General features: G+C 37.1%; 1 pseudogene; it reads right to left on the reverse strand.

Annotated features, from left to right (window-relative positions):
• Nucleotides 1-7,946: 7,946 nt before the first annotated feature.
• LOC113263074 (protein Mis18-beta-like) overlaps nt 7,947-16,945 on the reverse strand; it is a 60,227-nt pseudogene continuing 51,228 nt past the window's right edge.

Raw genomic sequence — 16,945 nt, forward strand, 5'->3', positions numbered from 1 at the left:
CAAATGATCAAGGAATGCCTTTTAAGTCATTGATAAAGAACTTTAGATGGGCTTTGACATTTTTAATGCTTGTTAATTTACTCCTGGGAATGCTTTTGTAACTTCTGGATAAATTTAACTGTTAAGTTCTGTCTTAATTTATACAGTTTCAGTAACAGATCTATTTACCAGACAGCTCAAACTATAACTTCTGGTTGACAAAATTCAATTGTAGGCTTTCTCCATGAAAGCACTCAACCACAACCTAGTGACATATACACTGCTGTGATAAAGCCACTGTCATGTGAAGCAGTGATGATCTGGAAACATCTTTACCCTGCCAGGTGGATATAACCTTTGAATGTCAGGACTGGACCATCATAGGTACTCAAACTGCCTGGCAGGTATACCTGGGAGAAGGATAGTTTTGAGGAAGCACAGAGGTTTACAATTCCAAAAGACTTGCTGGCAATCCAGCCATGTCACCTCAAAAAAGTTATCTAGACTCTGAATCACCATTTCTTCATTGGTAATGTAAGAGCAATAATAATACAAACCTCACATTTTTGTTGTGAAGATTGAGATACCATAAAAACAAAAATAACCTAACAAGGTCTGATGGCTAAAAGGACTGTAATAGATTTTATTTCCCTTCCCTCTGCTCAACACCACTGCAACTGCCACCCAGATTGTTATCACACCAATAGCAGTATTGTTTATATATTTTAATGTATCACATATATGCACACAATATACTCATATACGCACACAAATATACAGATATCTTTATAAAGTAGGGACTAAAAAATGTAGAGTGATAAGGAAATGATGGCGATAATGATAATTTTTTAAAAAAGAGAGAAAGAAGAGGACGAGTAGAAAGGGGAGCTTACAGCAACAAAAAAAATCATCTGTAATTGACAGAAAAGATTCATTGCTTAGATGAAAAGGGTGTTACAAAGTTATCAGAATGGCTTAATATTGGAATACTATAGGAAACAGAGCTAATTTTTTTAGAAAAGTGGTTAATTCTATTTGTTTACTTACAAAAAGACAAGACAACAAACACTTTCTCTAGGTAAAGACTGACTTTATGAAAATTTAAATCTCCAGGAAACAACTTAAAAAAAACTTCTCAAGTAGTGAAGCTAAGGATGGCCAATAGTGAACACCAACCAACTAAAGAGCTATCAAGTCGTTTTCACCCTAACACTTCCTAAGAGGAAGGGCTAACACTGAAATTTTTACGAATGAAATTTAGATTCATTCAAAAACATTGTAATACTATTTATACTTTCCAGAAACAGTCTAACATTTGTGTATACTCACTTGGCATGGATGCTTGAAGTTCAGTACTAACCTCCAAACTAAATTCTGCAAAGAAACTCCCTAAAACCTACAACTCTCGGAGATGCTTCTTCCATATACCCTGGGACGGCTCTTTCTTTTCACAGACCCTCAACAACCTAACATGGTTGAGGTGTGTACAGAAATGATTTCGGTCTCATAATCTGATCTGCCAGTGGTTTAGGTGACTTGCTTCCACTGAGGGAGGACCCAGGTATTATAGACATTTCTGCAGACTAACTGTTCTCCCTCCCTACCCTGCTTCATTTACCTAGAGAGGTAAATAACAGCCGCCACAGAATTTCCCAGCTACTTTTCATTGTTTTATTACTTTATTTTTGATCTAAGATGTACAATATAGAATTCAGTAGCAAGAAAAACAGCTTCCAGTGGCAATGATACTCATTTCCAATAGATCTGTTAAGTCCAACACAGTTAAAATGGCGATCATTTCAGTTTTAAACTGACTGTGACGAAAATCAATAGATCTCTTTCACCTCTGAAAAACTGGGTTCAGATCTGAATTTGCTCTCAAGTGAAATCAATTTGGTGCCCTCTTAACCCAGTGTCTGGGAACCACTGGTCCCCATCACACAATCACCCTGTTGCTTTTATTCAGCCTGGTTGCCTTTACTCTAGAGAGACAAGGGATCATAGGTGAGAGAAAAACCAAGATGGAGTTGAGGATGAAAGTTGACTTAGGGGAAATCTGACAACCACCGGTCAGGTGACAGTGGTGCTTTATGGAAGGGGGTTGGGTTTGATGAGGAGGAGGGAGAAGGACAATAGATTCTGTATCTTGATGTCAGGATTCACATCTTCACATAGAGCTTTTCTCTTTCACTAATTCTTGGTATGCTGCCCATTTCCTTTTCTCTCTTGAAATTGAAATGAAATTTATACTTACAAATTCACAGTGAAAGTAAAACTAGGTACTGAAAAAATTTTAAGATCTATAAAATGTTATTTACAATTTTAACTCTCCAAGAACCTAAAAGTTAAAAACACATCCCAAATCTAAATTGAACCATGTTTTCATGTGACAAACATGCTGATTTGGTTTCTTTGTTACTGACATGTTGAGTAATATGTATATATTTTAAAATATAACATATATGATATATGTGGCCATTCTTTTCTTTTGACAAAGTTATCAGCCTCTATCATCAATGTTGAATAAGTAGATATTTTCAATTGGGCCTTTCTTTGAAACATTTTAATCCTTTTTAAAATTTGAGAATTCAGTTTTTCAGTAAAATAAAGTGTTTAACTTTACTTCTTGTGAAAATTATGCTTTGGATTAATAGTCAAAAGCTAAACCAATAGAGATACTTATCTTTAATAACAATAATATATGAACTGAAACTTAAAGTTTTAATTTTAATTTTTTGGAACCCTCTTATTCATACTCAATGAAAAGAAATATGGATTTTTTCATTTTCAAAGTTGTAAAATCACAATAAATCTGGAGCTTGAGTTTTTAGATTTTTTTTTAAAGATCTTATTTATTTATTTGACAGAGAGAGAGACAGCCAGCGAGAGAGGGAACACAAGCAGGGGAACTGGGAGAGGAAGAAGTAGGCTCCGAGCGGAGGAGCCTGATGTGGGGTTCGATCCCAGAACACCGGGATCACGCCCTGAGCCGAAGGCAGACGCTTAACAACTGCGCCACCCAGGCACCCCTTGAGTTTTTAGATTTAATTACCCTTAACACATTTACTTACATAATTATTACAATCATATTCTTTCTCTAAGTTGTACTGTAAAATCTAACTACAGTTGACCTTTGAACAATACAAGTTTAAATTGAATGGATCCACTACTATGCAGATTTTTTCAATATTGTATAGTACTGTAAATGTATTTTCTCTTATGATTTTTTTAAAATAACGTGTTCTATTCTCTAGTTTGTAAGAATACAGTATGTGATACATTTAATATATAAATATGTGTTAATCAAATGTTTATGTTATTGGTAAGGCTTCTGGTCAACAGAAGTAAAGTTTTGAGGGAGTCAAAAGTTATATGCGGATTTTTTACTGCAAGGGGGTCGATGTCCCTAACCCCTGCATTATTCAAGACTCAACTATATACAGGTACATTGAAGGATCCTTGTAGTTATTGGGATAAAATCTGGTCTTCTTAACTAGGCTTATAAAGCTCATGATCTGGTCTTTTACATTTTTCAGTGTCCCTTGTACTTTAAGCAAAACCAATATCGAATTTCTTTTAGTGCCTGAAACTTAAAGTACCTTCTTGGCTCCTAGCCTTTGCAGATACTATTCCTTGTGGTTCTTTATTCTTCTGCCTTTCATATCTTCACATGACCAATACCTATTTTTTCCCTTTTAAGTATATAATTCAATGATTTTTAATAAGTTTATAAAATTGTGCAACAATCATCAAAATCTGGTTTTAGAATATTCTGATCATCTCAATAAGACTCTTGTGACAGTTTGTACTCAATTCCCATTCCCACGCCCAGCTCCAGGCAACCAATAATCTGTCTACTGTTTCTGCCTTTTCTGGGCTTTTCATACAAACAGAATCACACAATATGCAGTCTTTTGTGTCTTCTTTCACTCAGCACATTTTTGACATTTATCTATGTTGTATCGTATCAGTAGTTGGTTCCTTCTTATTACTAAATACAATATCCACTATGTATCACTTTTGCTCATGTATTCACCAGTAGTTGGACTTTTGGATTGTTTCCAAATAGACTATTATAATTAATGCTGCCATGAATATTCATGTAAAAGTCTTTGTGTGGATAGATGTTTTCATTTCTCTTGGGTAGTTACCTATAAATAGAATTATGGGTTGTATGATAAATTAATGTTCAACTCTTCAAGAAACTGTCCAACTGTTTTCCAAAATGGCTGTATCATCATATATTCTCACCAGCAGTGTGTGAGGATTCCAACTTCTCCATATCCTCACCAACACTTGGTATTGTCTCATTTTGATCATAGTCATTCCAGTGGATCTAGTACATGTGGTATTCATAATAGTCTTAATTTGCATTTCTATAACTATTGATGTTGAGCATCTTTTCATATGCTTATTAGCTATTTGTATGCCTTCTTTAGTGAAAAAGCTTTTTAGGTATTTAGCTTCTTTTTATTTTATTATAGTTTTCTCACCTGATTGAGTTGTAAGAGTATTTATATGTTCTAGATATGAGTGTCCTTTATGAAATATATGCTTCACAAAAATTTTCTCTCCTGTGCCTTGCCTTTGCATTTTCTTAACAGTTTCTTTCTGAAACACAAAGATTTTAATTATGACAAAGACCAATTATTGATATTTTTCTCTTATGCTTTGGTGCTATATCTGAAAACTCACTGCCAAACCCAAGATCACAAAGCTATTCTATGTTTTCATTAATGGTTTTATAATTTTATTCTTACATTTAAATCTATGATCCAGTTTGAGTTTATTTTTTTTTATATGGTGGGAGGTAAGATTCTAAATTCATCTTTTTTGCATGTAGATATCCAATTGCTTCGCAGTCATCTGTTGAAAAGACTATCCTTTCCTCCACTAAATTGGCTTAGTACCTTTGTCAAAAATCATTTGACCATAAATGTAAGGGTTTATTTCTGGACTTTCAATCTGTTCCACTGATAGGTTTATCCTTATGTCAGTGCCACACCATTTTGATTACTGAACTCTGTAGTACATTTTGAAATTGGGAAGCATAAGTTCTCCAAATTTGTTCTCTTTCAAAACTTTTTTGGCTATTCTGTGTCTTTGCATTTTGTACAAATTCCTGCAAAAAAAGGGCCTGCTGGGATATTGATAGCTTTTGCACTGAATGTGTATGCCAATATAGGGGTAATTGCCATCTTAACATTATTGAGTCTTCCAATCCATGAACATGGGATATCTCATGATTTATTTGAATCTTTATAATTTTCTCAGCTATGTTTCATTGCTTTTAGTGTACACATCTGCACTTTTTAAAAATTTATCCCTCAGTGTTTTATTCTTATTGTTTTTTTTTTTCATTTTTTTAAAAGATTTTATTTATTTATTTGACAGAGAGAGACAGCCAGTGAAAGAGGGAACACAAGCGGGGGAGTGGGAGAGAAAGAAGCAGGCTCCCAGCAGAGGAGTCTGATGTGGGGCTCAATCCCAGGACTCTGGGATCACGCCCTGAGCCGAAGGCAGACACTTAACAACTGAGCCACCCAGGTGCCCCTCTTAATGTTATTTTTAATGTAATTATTTCTTTAGTTTCATTTATGGATGATTCATTACTGCTACATAGAAATACAATTGCGTTTTGTTTATTGATCTTGTATCAAATAACCTGGCTGAACTCATTTCTTAGTTGGAGTTCTGAGGATTCTGACTGCAGGTCAAAATCCTGTGTGTGCTCTTTCAGTCCTAACCATAAATAATTACAGACTTTGTCTGACAGGCCTCAGGGAGGGTAGCTTCCCTTCTCATTCCAGACTTGGTATACAGTCAGTGCATTGTAGTTTTCTCAATCCTGCAGTCAAAAACTCAGTGTCTCAATCTGAGCCAGCCATGCTCGTATGCATATCTGTGTTCCTAACCAAGGTACTTCCATTCAGAAATGTCCTTATTGGAGGCCTAGAATGAGGCAATTCACTTTCCCTGTACCTCTTCTAAGACCTCCTTCTCAGGGGCCTTGGCTGGGGCATTTTGCACCACTTTGACATAGTACTTTTCCACTCCTAGCCCTTTATCTTCTCCTTTTCCCCTTTCCCCTGAGTCATCCATAAAGAAGCAGCATCCATTTGTACTGCATCCATCTCACCCTTGTCCAGGGCCAGTCCAAGAAGAAAAATGGAACACTGAGAGCAAGTGCCTCATTTTGCCTCTTGCTTGCTAGTTCACAGTTAGCAAAGATTTGTTACTTTCAGTTTGTCTAATTGTCCTAATTGACCAACTCCACCTTATCATGTAACAGGTTTCTTTGTGTATTCATAGCATTTTCAACATATAGGATCGTATCATTCTGAATAAAGAAAGTTTTACTTCATTTTTTCCAATCCAGATGCCTTTTATGCATTTTTTTTCTGTCTGACTTTACTGGATAGAATATCCATTATAATTATAAAAGGAGTGAGAGCAGACATGCTTGCCTTGTTCCTGATCTTAGAAGAAATGCACTCAGACTTTCATTATTAAGTGTGATGTTAGCTGTAAACTTTTTATAAATGCTCTTTATCAGATTAACAAAGTTCCCCTCTATTCCTAGTTCACTAAGAGTTTTTATCATGAATGGATATTCAAATTTGTCTAATTCTTTTTCTGCACCTATTGAAATGATTGTATTGATATGGTAAATTACACTAAAATTGATTTTGGGGTGTGAAATCTGCCTTGCATTTCTGGAAAAAATTCCACTTGGTCATGGTATATGATCCTTTATATACATTGCTGTATTCAGTTTGCTAATATTTTCTTAAGAATTTTTGCATCTACATTCACAAAGTATGATGGTTCATAGTTTTTTTCTTGTACTATCTTTGTCCGGCTTTGATATCAGAATAATTCTCATTTCATAGAATGAGTTGGAAAGTATTCCTTCCCCCTTTATTTTCTGGAAAAGCTTCGGAATGATTGGTATTATTTATTCTTTATATATTTGATAAAATTCATCTGTGAAGCCATCTGAACCTGGACTTTTCTTTGTGGGAATACTTTTGGTATTATTCAAATTTTCTGTTTTTTCATATGTGATTTTTGGTAGTTTGTGTCTAAGAATTTGATTATGTTATCTAAGTTTTCTAATCTATTAGTATAAAGTTGTTGTTCATATGATTTTCTTTTAAACCTTTTCATTTCTGTGAGGATAGTAGTGATGTCCCTTCTTTTATTCCTGACTTCCTTGCGTCTTCTTTTTGGTTGCTCAATATTGATAAAGGTTCATCAATTTTTAAAAATTTTATCTTATGAAAGAACCAACTTTGGTTTCATTGATTTCTTCTATTGTTTTTTACGTTTTCCATTTTTTTGATAGATGTTTTATTTCCTTCCATGAACTTGCTTTGGATTTAGTTGGCTCTCTTCTTTTTCTAGTCCTTTAAGTTATTTTTTGTGATCTTTCTTCTTTACTAATACAGGTGTTCAACATTATAAAATTTCCTCTGAATACTGTTTTAACTATACCGTAATAGTGTTTCCGATTTTAATCAATTCAGATTATTTCCTAATTTCCCTTGTGATTTCTTCTTTGACCCATGGGTATTCAGATGTGTTTCTTTTTTTTTTCAACATTAAATACAACTTTATTTTCATAACAAACTATGCATCATTATATCAGAGCATTCACAGGACATGGCCTCTTAACCTAAATTTGCAGTAAAAGATGTTTTCAGAAATAAGTACTTATGAAAATGACAAGCTAAAATAAGTTCTTAAGACAAACAGCTACAAAACCTGGACAGAAGGCTCCTTAGTTTCTCATCTTCTAGAAACAGCTTCATAAACCATTTAGGAAATCAGCCTAGAGGTAATCATAATAAACCACATTTCTCATCCATTCTTGAAGCCAATCTTTCTTGAGAATTGATCAAACAGCACCTGTTGTTGAAGATAGTGATAAGTCCTGACCATGATACTTAAGCCTTGATTCTGGATCAGTTTTCTGGCTTGGGCTGGTCAGGAGTTACTTCCTTCAGAATCTTCATCCATGAATTTAAGCGAGTAGGCGTTAATATTATCTTCTCTTTCAGGCTCTGCAATCTTTTCTGGTAGAAAGAAGTTGTGAATATCCATCTCAGATGCATTTGCTGTAGCTTTTGTTTTTAAGAGATAGCACACCATTTTGTCACCGGAAGGACAGAAGTGACCTCTGAAGGCAGCCAGGGCGGCAAGGGTAGAATACAAATGGAAACCAATGGCAATCCCATAGGAAGTACAGAATAAAAAGTTGCAAGTGCTGCCTTTGAACAAACCTTCAATCCCAACTAGGAAGGGAGCTTCCCAAACCACGTTATTTGTGACTCTGGATTAGACCACAGACCTGAGGGACCATGATGTGTCCCATGCTACATGCACAGAGTCAGTGAGCACAGTGTGGCCCTGTGTGCATTGACACCTCTCGGGCGGCAGGCACAGACTGCAGCTCTGCAGGCCAGATAGCAACTCCTCGCCCCCCAGGCCTGCGGGGCAAAGCAGCGAGGACCCATTCACCCCGTGCATGTCACACTCCATAGAAGTTGTACAAGAAAGTTCACCAGTTGCCTTCGTAGCGCCATCAGAAATGTCACCACGTCACAGCTTTGCTTGGTGCAAGCAATGACGTCTTGGGGGAGCTGCCATCTTCCTGCAGCCCATGCCTCCGTTTTGAACACCTAGATGTGTTTCTTTTTTAATTTTCCATAGATTCCTACACTTCCAAAATTTCTTTCAGTTGTTGATTTTTAATTTAACAGCACTGGATCAGAAAACATACTTTGTACAATTTTTATTTGCCAGTTATGCCTTGACAAAGTTGGAAAAAAATTATAGGAAGGCATGACAACAATGACTGATCACATTTTTAAAAGTTCATAAAGAGATAGAAATTACTTTCAAAGTTCAGTCAGTTTTTGTTGCTTTTGCTTTCTGCTGAGTTTTTGGATGTCTCCCCTGAGCATTCTCTAGGCCTCACACTGAGCCAGGGGCCAGCACAATAACTAGACCCTTTCTCGTCTCTCTTGGGAATGTGCACAGCCTTTTACTGGCATGCATTCTTCAAAACCACCAGGGATATTGAGAGCTTATCAAGTCTCACTATTGCTACCTCGTTTACCCAGATCTCCCTATTGAATTTCTAGCCAGTGTGCTGGTCTGTTGCTTACCCCACCCAACTCAATGACAACCTCAAGCTAGCTGTGAAGCTGGAATTTTTTTTTTTTTTTTTTTTTTTTTTTTTTTAGAGAGATAGCCAGCGAGAGAGGGAACACAGGCAGGGGGAGTGGGAGAGGAAGAAGCAGGATCCCAGTGGAGGAGCCTGATGTGGCGCTCGATCCCAGGACCCCGGGACCACGCCCTGAGCCAAAAGCAGACGCTTAACGACTGAGCCACCCAGGTGCCCCGAAGCTGGAATTTTCTGATTGCCACCGAGATTGCTACTGTTCACAGTTCGCATGCACCTGCTCCAAATCAGGTCAGCCCCCTCAAGTAGTTCTTACACGTTACCCTACTCTAGTAGACACTCTATATGCCAATTGAGCTGAAGAGCTAAAATGCCACTATTACTTAAGATTTAGTTGTTTTTCTTGAATAAATGTTTCTGAATTTGTTGTATGCCTCTGGTCAATTTCTGGAGTCCTTAAATGGATGTTCTTGAAAGCTTCATTCAGTTCTACCATTGATTTTTGAGAAAAGGACTTTGCTAGCTCTGCACTCTGCTATTCCAGAAGTTCCTTTCCAATACCTCCCCATTTTTATCATGTATCTAACACCAATTCCTTTAATACCACTTCCTAAGACTGAATTAAATTCCTCCTCAAAGTCTTGACTTATGACCTTGTGTTGTTTCAAAGGACTTTTCACATTAATCACAAGTAACTGTCTATTTATATGGCTTCCTCACCAGACTATAAACTCACAGAGGACAGGGTATGTGTCTCTTCTGTTCACTGATTACCCCAGCAGCTAGCATAGCATTTGACACATGGTATACACTCAATGAAAATAACGGACTTACTTGGATTAATTAAATGAAATTTAAATCCACAGACTCATTTATGGAGAACAGCTATTATAATTCCAACATGCAGACAGATCTGAGGTCATTTGATGGTTTCTAGCCATAATCTTTGACTGATACCACTTACTCAAAATGTCAGATGTATGTCAATGAATATTGCTGAGGGGAAAAAAATTGTTATTCAAAACTTGGCAGCTCAGAAACATTACAACACATTGTATTTTCCAGTAGGAGGGTCACATGGATGATCAGCCACATGGCAAGAGAACTTGCAGTTACCACCGCTTGAGTCATGCAATACAGTAACACTGACTTATTTGGGCTGGCAAATATCAACATACCTCTGAACATAATGGTATCAAGATTCCAGTACTGATAAATTTCAACACACACTAAAAGCACTGCCCTAAATTGTGTAAATATCTAGTGCAGCGTACTTCATAATTGCGGGAATAAAACCTGTTGAAGATTTTTAGTCTCACATTTAGTTTTTAGCTGGGAAAGCAAGAACAGATGCCAATGCCACGCTTATTTTAGAGCCTCTCAAAGATATGCCCTCTGTTTATTATCAGGAGGAGACTGGGCCAGGGAGAGGAAAGGACAGAACTTTCTCAGTAAGTACATGGTTGTATACAGGAAGGACTCAGTGAATGCTGTTTGAACAACATTTATTGAACACTTTAAATTTTATGCCATCAGTTTTCAAACTATGCTCCATGGATTGCCACAGAAGTGCCTCAAAGAATGTAGCTAAGAATAGGGGAGACCGAGTGAATAGGTGTCTGACACCTTTATCTTTTCACCCCCACTTTTTTTTTTTTAAGATTTTATTTATTTGACAGAGAGAGAGACAGCCAGCGAGAGAGGGAACACAGGCAGGGGGAGTGGGAGAGGAAGAAGCAGGCTCCCAGCGGAGGAGCCTGATGTGGGGCTCGATCCCAGGACGCTGGGATCACGCCCTGAGCCGAAGGCAGACGCTTAACGACTGAGCCACCCAGGAGCCCCTTTTCACCCCCACTTTTATGTGTTGTATATATTGGGAGTTTATCATAATGTTTTTTATTGGATTCATGACCAAAAAAATATTTGAAAACCACTGAGTTTTATTTTATAAACACAACTGCTTGATAAATTTTAAAAAATAACTTTCTCACAGATGGCCAGCAGACATATGAAAAGATGCTCAATATAATTAATCATTAGGGAAATACTAATCAAAACCACAATAAGATATCACCTCACTCCTGTCAGAATGGCTAGAATCAAAAGACAAGAAGTAACAAGTTTCAGCAAGAATGTGGAGGAAAAGGAACCCTTGTGCACTATTGGTGGAAATGAAAATTGGTGCAGCCACTGTGGAAAACAGTATGGAGATTCCTCAAAAATTAAAAATAGAAATACCATGTGATCCAGTAATTCCACTACTGGGTATTTACCCTAAGAAAATGAAAACACTAACTCTAAAAGATATATGCACTCCTATGTTTATTGCAGCATTATTTACAATAGTCAAGATATGAAAGCAACCCAAGTGTCCACTGATAGATGAAAATATATCATATATATGGAGATATATAGATAGCTAGATTGAGATATATATATATAGCTATATGATATATTACATATATACATATATATAATATTTCCCAGCCACAAAAATGAATGAGATCTTGCCATTTTTTTAAGATTTTATTTATTTGGGGGGGCGCCTGGGTGGCACAGCGGTTAAGCGTCTGCCTTCGGCTCAGGGCGTGATCCCAGCGTTATGGGATTGAGGCCCCACATCAGGCTCTTCCACTATGAGCCTGCTTCTTCCTCTCCCACTCCCCCTGCTTGTGTTCCCTCTCTCGCTGGCTGTCTCTATCTCTGTTGAATAAATAAATAAAATCTTTAAAAAAAAAAAGATTTTATTTATTTGACACAGAGAGAGACCACAAGCAGACAGAGCAGCAGGCAGAGGGAGCGGGAGAAGCAGGCTCCCCACTGAGCAGAGAGCCCACTTGTGGGACTTGATCCCAGGACCCTGGGATCATGACCTGAGCTGAAGGCAGACACTTAACTGACTGAGCCACCCAGGCGCCCAGATCTTGCCATTTGTGACAAAATGAATGAACCTAGAGGTATTATGCTAAGTGAAGTAAGTCAGACAGAGAAAAACAAATACCATATGATTTCACTTCTATGTGGAACCTAAAAAAACAAAAACAAAACAAAAAACAAGTGAATAAACCAACAAACAAAAAGCAGAAACAGACCTATAAATACAGAGAACAAACTGATAGCTGCCAGAGGAAAAGGAGGTGGGAGGATGGGCAGAATGGGTGAGGGGAGTGGGAGATTCATTCCAGTTATGGAATGAGTAAGTCATGGGGATCAAAGCTACAGCACAGGGAATAGTCATGGTATTGTAAGAGCACTGTATGGTGACAGGTGGTAGTTACACTTGTGGCGAGCATGACATATAGGCTTGTCATATCACCATGTTATACATCTTGAAACTAATGTAACTTTGTGTGTCAACTATACCTCAATAAAAATAAATAAATAAATAAATAAATAAATAAATAAATAAATAAAATAACTTTGTCACTGGATTACTGTGATTACTAAATAAAATGTTATATTTGAAAATACTTTACAAACTGTAAAATGCTTATAAAGTTAGATATTATATATGATTGCTGCCCTTGTGAAACTTGTGACCAAAGGGAGACCACAGGGAGAATATTTACACCATATATACACATCACAATCTCTTTGCCATTTATACTTATATTTTTCTCTACAGAATTTTTTTTTCTTTTGGAGGCATTCATAGAATCAAGTGAATTTGGTCCATTATTGTCCATTATTGTCTCTCCTAAGATTGAGCCTGCAGGAACTGAGTTTCATTGCCTCTAGTGCTATCACAAAACAATGTCCCTGGAGAGAAAATAGAAAGAGTTGGGAGTTTTTTAATTAAAATGTCATAATTCTACTCTGTCTTTCATGTTGCAGTGACACAAGTTAAGAAGGAACAATGTTTGTTTAAATCTGATTTTATCTCACAGCCCAGTGCCTTAAGAGAAGAAAAACAAGCACCCCGTTATTCTGATAATAATGTTCTCTTAATTTCCTATTGTTGTGTACAAGATTTAATGCTTGCTCTTTAATTTCAGTGTCAGAATGTGAGCTGTAATTAATTTTCATAAAATGGAAAGCAATAAAGTCAGATATTGCTGGCTGTAGAGGTTGAGATTGTATAATTTACAATTGGGGTAGTGGGGGAGGAAACAGCCTACACATTAAATGAGTAATAACTCATCTTGGCTTTGGCTTCAGGATTACGAAAGTGGTCAACAAAGCTGCTCAAACAAAACCCCCAAATCTATGGGGTGCTTGGAACCTTCTCAAGAAAGTCTACCAAACTTGATGTCACTTCTCCCTACACCAACATTTGGATTGTTTTTATTACCATTAATTAACAATAATAATATGCATGGACTTAAATTACCACCTAATGAATCACCTAAAACCTTTCCTAGGCATTATTTGCAACAAACTATAGATAATAGACCATAACTCTATATCAACCATAAAAAAATCAGCTGCCTACTCATTATAAATGCAGGTTCTTCTCCATCTTACCATCAGAATTTCCATAGAGAAGGTATGTTTGAAATTGGGAAATATTTGTATGGTGGTTATTTATAAGTTTTAGGCTATATACTAAAATAAAGGATGCTATATACAAAACTATACATATGTAAAACTTTTCCGTATTTAAAAGAAAGCATATTCATGTCGGAGGAATTAAAATGGGCACACTTTACTATCCTCTGTCTTGTTTGATTCAGGACATGCTTCTTAGGGAATTACACTATGGATTTTTTTCATTAGTCATTAGTCATTAAACGAGCAGAGAGAAGTAGTGATTGCTCAGTTAAATGGGAACTTACTCAAGAAAATATTGGTACAAACTTTACAGTTCACAAAGATCTTTCACATACTTCATCTCAATATAATCTTTCTTCTGTTTTTAAAGATTTATTTATTTGAGAGAGAGTACCAGCAGGAGGGGCAGAGGGAGAGGGAAAGAGAATCTCAAGCAGACCACATGTTGAGCACGAGCCCGACCCCGAGATCACGACCTGAGCTGAAATCAAGAGACAGGCACTTAACCGACTGTACCACCCAGGCACCCCCAATGTAATCGTTCAAAAGCCCTAAGGGAAGGACAGAGTGAACTCTGATATTCTGTGTTTCAAGGAGGACACTGAGAAGTGAAGATGCCTGTCCAAGTTCACACCATCAGTAAATGACCAAACCAAAAACCAAATGTAGGTTTAGGACTCTCTAAATTCAGTCCTGGAATCAACATAGACAACAATAGCTAATAAGGCCAAGAGAGTTCATTATTTGGTGTGGACTATATCTCGCAGAACTGGCTTGAAATGTATTTACAAATATAAAGCAAAAGAAGATGGTCCCCAGGCATTAAAAGGGGAACAAGTATAGTGATCTCAGGTACTATTTTGAAAATAAAAGGGAAACAAATGATGATGATGATGATGATGATGATGATGATGATGATGATGATGATGATATTGACAGAAAATCAGGGAGAGGAACAATAACCGAGTTGCAATCATTTCCAACCTATTGGAAGGTCCACAGCCAGGAGACAGGTTAATTCAGAAATGACACAGAAACTATATGAATCATAGCTTTAGGTGCAATTAATTACCCACAGTTTATTTACCCCATAGTAAGGAATACAAATTGGACATGTTCAGTCTGCTATGGATCCTACTGCTGGGAGCTGGAAAGTAGATGACTGGTCAACTGGAGGTTACCATGTAAATGAGAAAGAGCCCCACACTGGAGCAGTGAATGATTACAAAATAATAAGTGATTATTTTATGTGCACATAAAAAAATCTATGAGAAAAAATCTAGGAGAAAATTAAATTACATTGTTAATTTCAAATTTACTGAGAGGTAGACTTTTAAGAAATGGTCATTTTTTTAACCTTACATGTCTATATTACTTGATTAGTAATGAACAGTTATTGCTTTTATAAAAAGAAACTAAACATAAAGATTACATTTTGTAAAAACCTAAGTTGCAGTCTCTCTAACTTTCCATGAAATATATTAGCTGACCTGAGAACACTGCTCAAATTAGATGTCAGGGTAGGCCTACATTCTAGTCTTAGCTGACATAAAACTTTCTCCAGGAGGCCTTCCCTGACATAGACCACACACTACTGCTCTAAACAGGGTTTCTGCACATGACCCCTGCTAGCCCTCAGTCTTCTCCCGCCATAGCCCTTCTCACAGCCTGTAGCTACATATGCATGTGTAAGGTTACCAGCAAGCTGCACAGGCAGCTTAAACCCAGGCAAGAGGTGTTCCATCCTAGGCCCCTTGCTTTAGAGAACCACACATATCACAAATATCAAAATGAATACACTATTCTTTTTAGATTCCAAAGAAAGACGGTGGGGAGTTCAATCTATTTTGGAGTGAATTATGGAAGAGGGATGCACTGAGCAAGCTGCACCATGCAGAATAGAGCATGCTGGGCTGCGAGCAAAGGAGCCTGTGTTGATTGAGGAAGAAGAAAACCTTAGCCTCTGCCCTGGGAAATGGACAGCGAGAAGCCCCCCTTTGTTTGAAGTTGTTGGTCCCAGAACACCCAAAGCTGACAGCGTTTCCAGATGAGTACACTCCATCCCTCTCCTCTATAACTGCCTAAAAGAGGATGAGAAAGTGAGTCATGGGACCTCCCAGCCCAGTTCCCTGGGCACCTGCACAACGTCTGTTCCTCTGCCAGTGTCCGATTCAGGCACCACCCAGACACAGCCCACCTTCTTTCTTGCCCTATGCCAGAAGCTCCTTGTTGCCACTCAGGGTCACAGGTATAAGGATTGACTTAGGAGACAGCAGGTCTCCTTTAACCTCCAAGTTGCAAGGAAATCCCCCGGGTGTGAGCGCTGAGGTTCCAGAAGAAAATATGAACTGGGCCAAGGTCAGAGCTTATCAATTTTAAATATTTAAATATTTGATACATGGCATCACTTGTCCTTTTGCCCCAGCCCCTACAAATGTCAGATGCAGATCTGATTATCAGTTTAATGACTGTCGTCCTTGCTAATGGATATGCTCCATAAAATAAAAGATCATATTTATTTTATTTAAAACCCTAGTATAGGGTCTAGCACATGTTTATTTATTTCATTTATTTTATTTAAAACCCTGGTATAAGGTCTAGAACACAAATACTTGAGAATGAGTAGCTAAAAACAAAGTGCTGATACACAATATAGCCATGTGCCTTGTCCTAAAAGCACTTGTGATACAATTTAGTATCTATATAAAAATGTTTAAAAGAAGAACACAATATGCATTAAACCTATAATTGGAACTGCTAATTCCTGTATTCTAGATCAGGGACGACATGTATTATATGTTCTGATCAGCACCCACAACCTTGCAGGTCCTTAATAATTGAGAAATGATCATTTCAACTCTGCCAGCAGCCAACTTCAGGTAAGTCACTTTCTTAGGCCTTGCTCTCCACCAGTGGGCATATGAATGCCTCAGAGTTCAGCAAGCTCTTACTAATGAACACTTGCTTTTCATAAGTTTTGAAATAATACCATGTTTCATATGTAGGAGTTTGTGGATGCAAGAAAGGACAAAAACATTAGTGATACATTTTAAGGGGAAAACATATGTGAATCTACTGGTGGAAAGAAAATGTGTTAAGGGCAACTAAACTTATTTTTCATCTTCATTTCTTAAAGCCTTGAAAAAACATTTAAGCAACATAATAAACAAATATTGCCAGAGCACTGGCAAACCCCTGAGTAAAACAGAGAAATGAAACAGTGTTAGCAACACTCTGATTCAGACTAACTTAACTATTTTATACTGTCTTATGATTTATAAAGCT

The sequence above is a fragment of the Ursus arctos genome, unplaced genomic scaffold, assembly GCF_023065955.2.
Source record: "Ursus arctos isolate Adak ecotype North America unplaced genomic scaffold, UrsArc2.0 scaffold_9, whole genome shotgun sequence".
Classification (NCBI taxonomy): Eukaryota; Metazoa; Chordata; class Mammalia; order Carnivora; family Ursidae; genus Ursus; species Ursus arctos.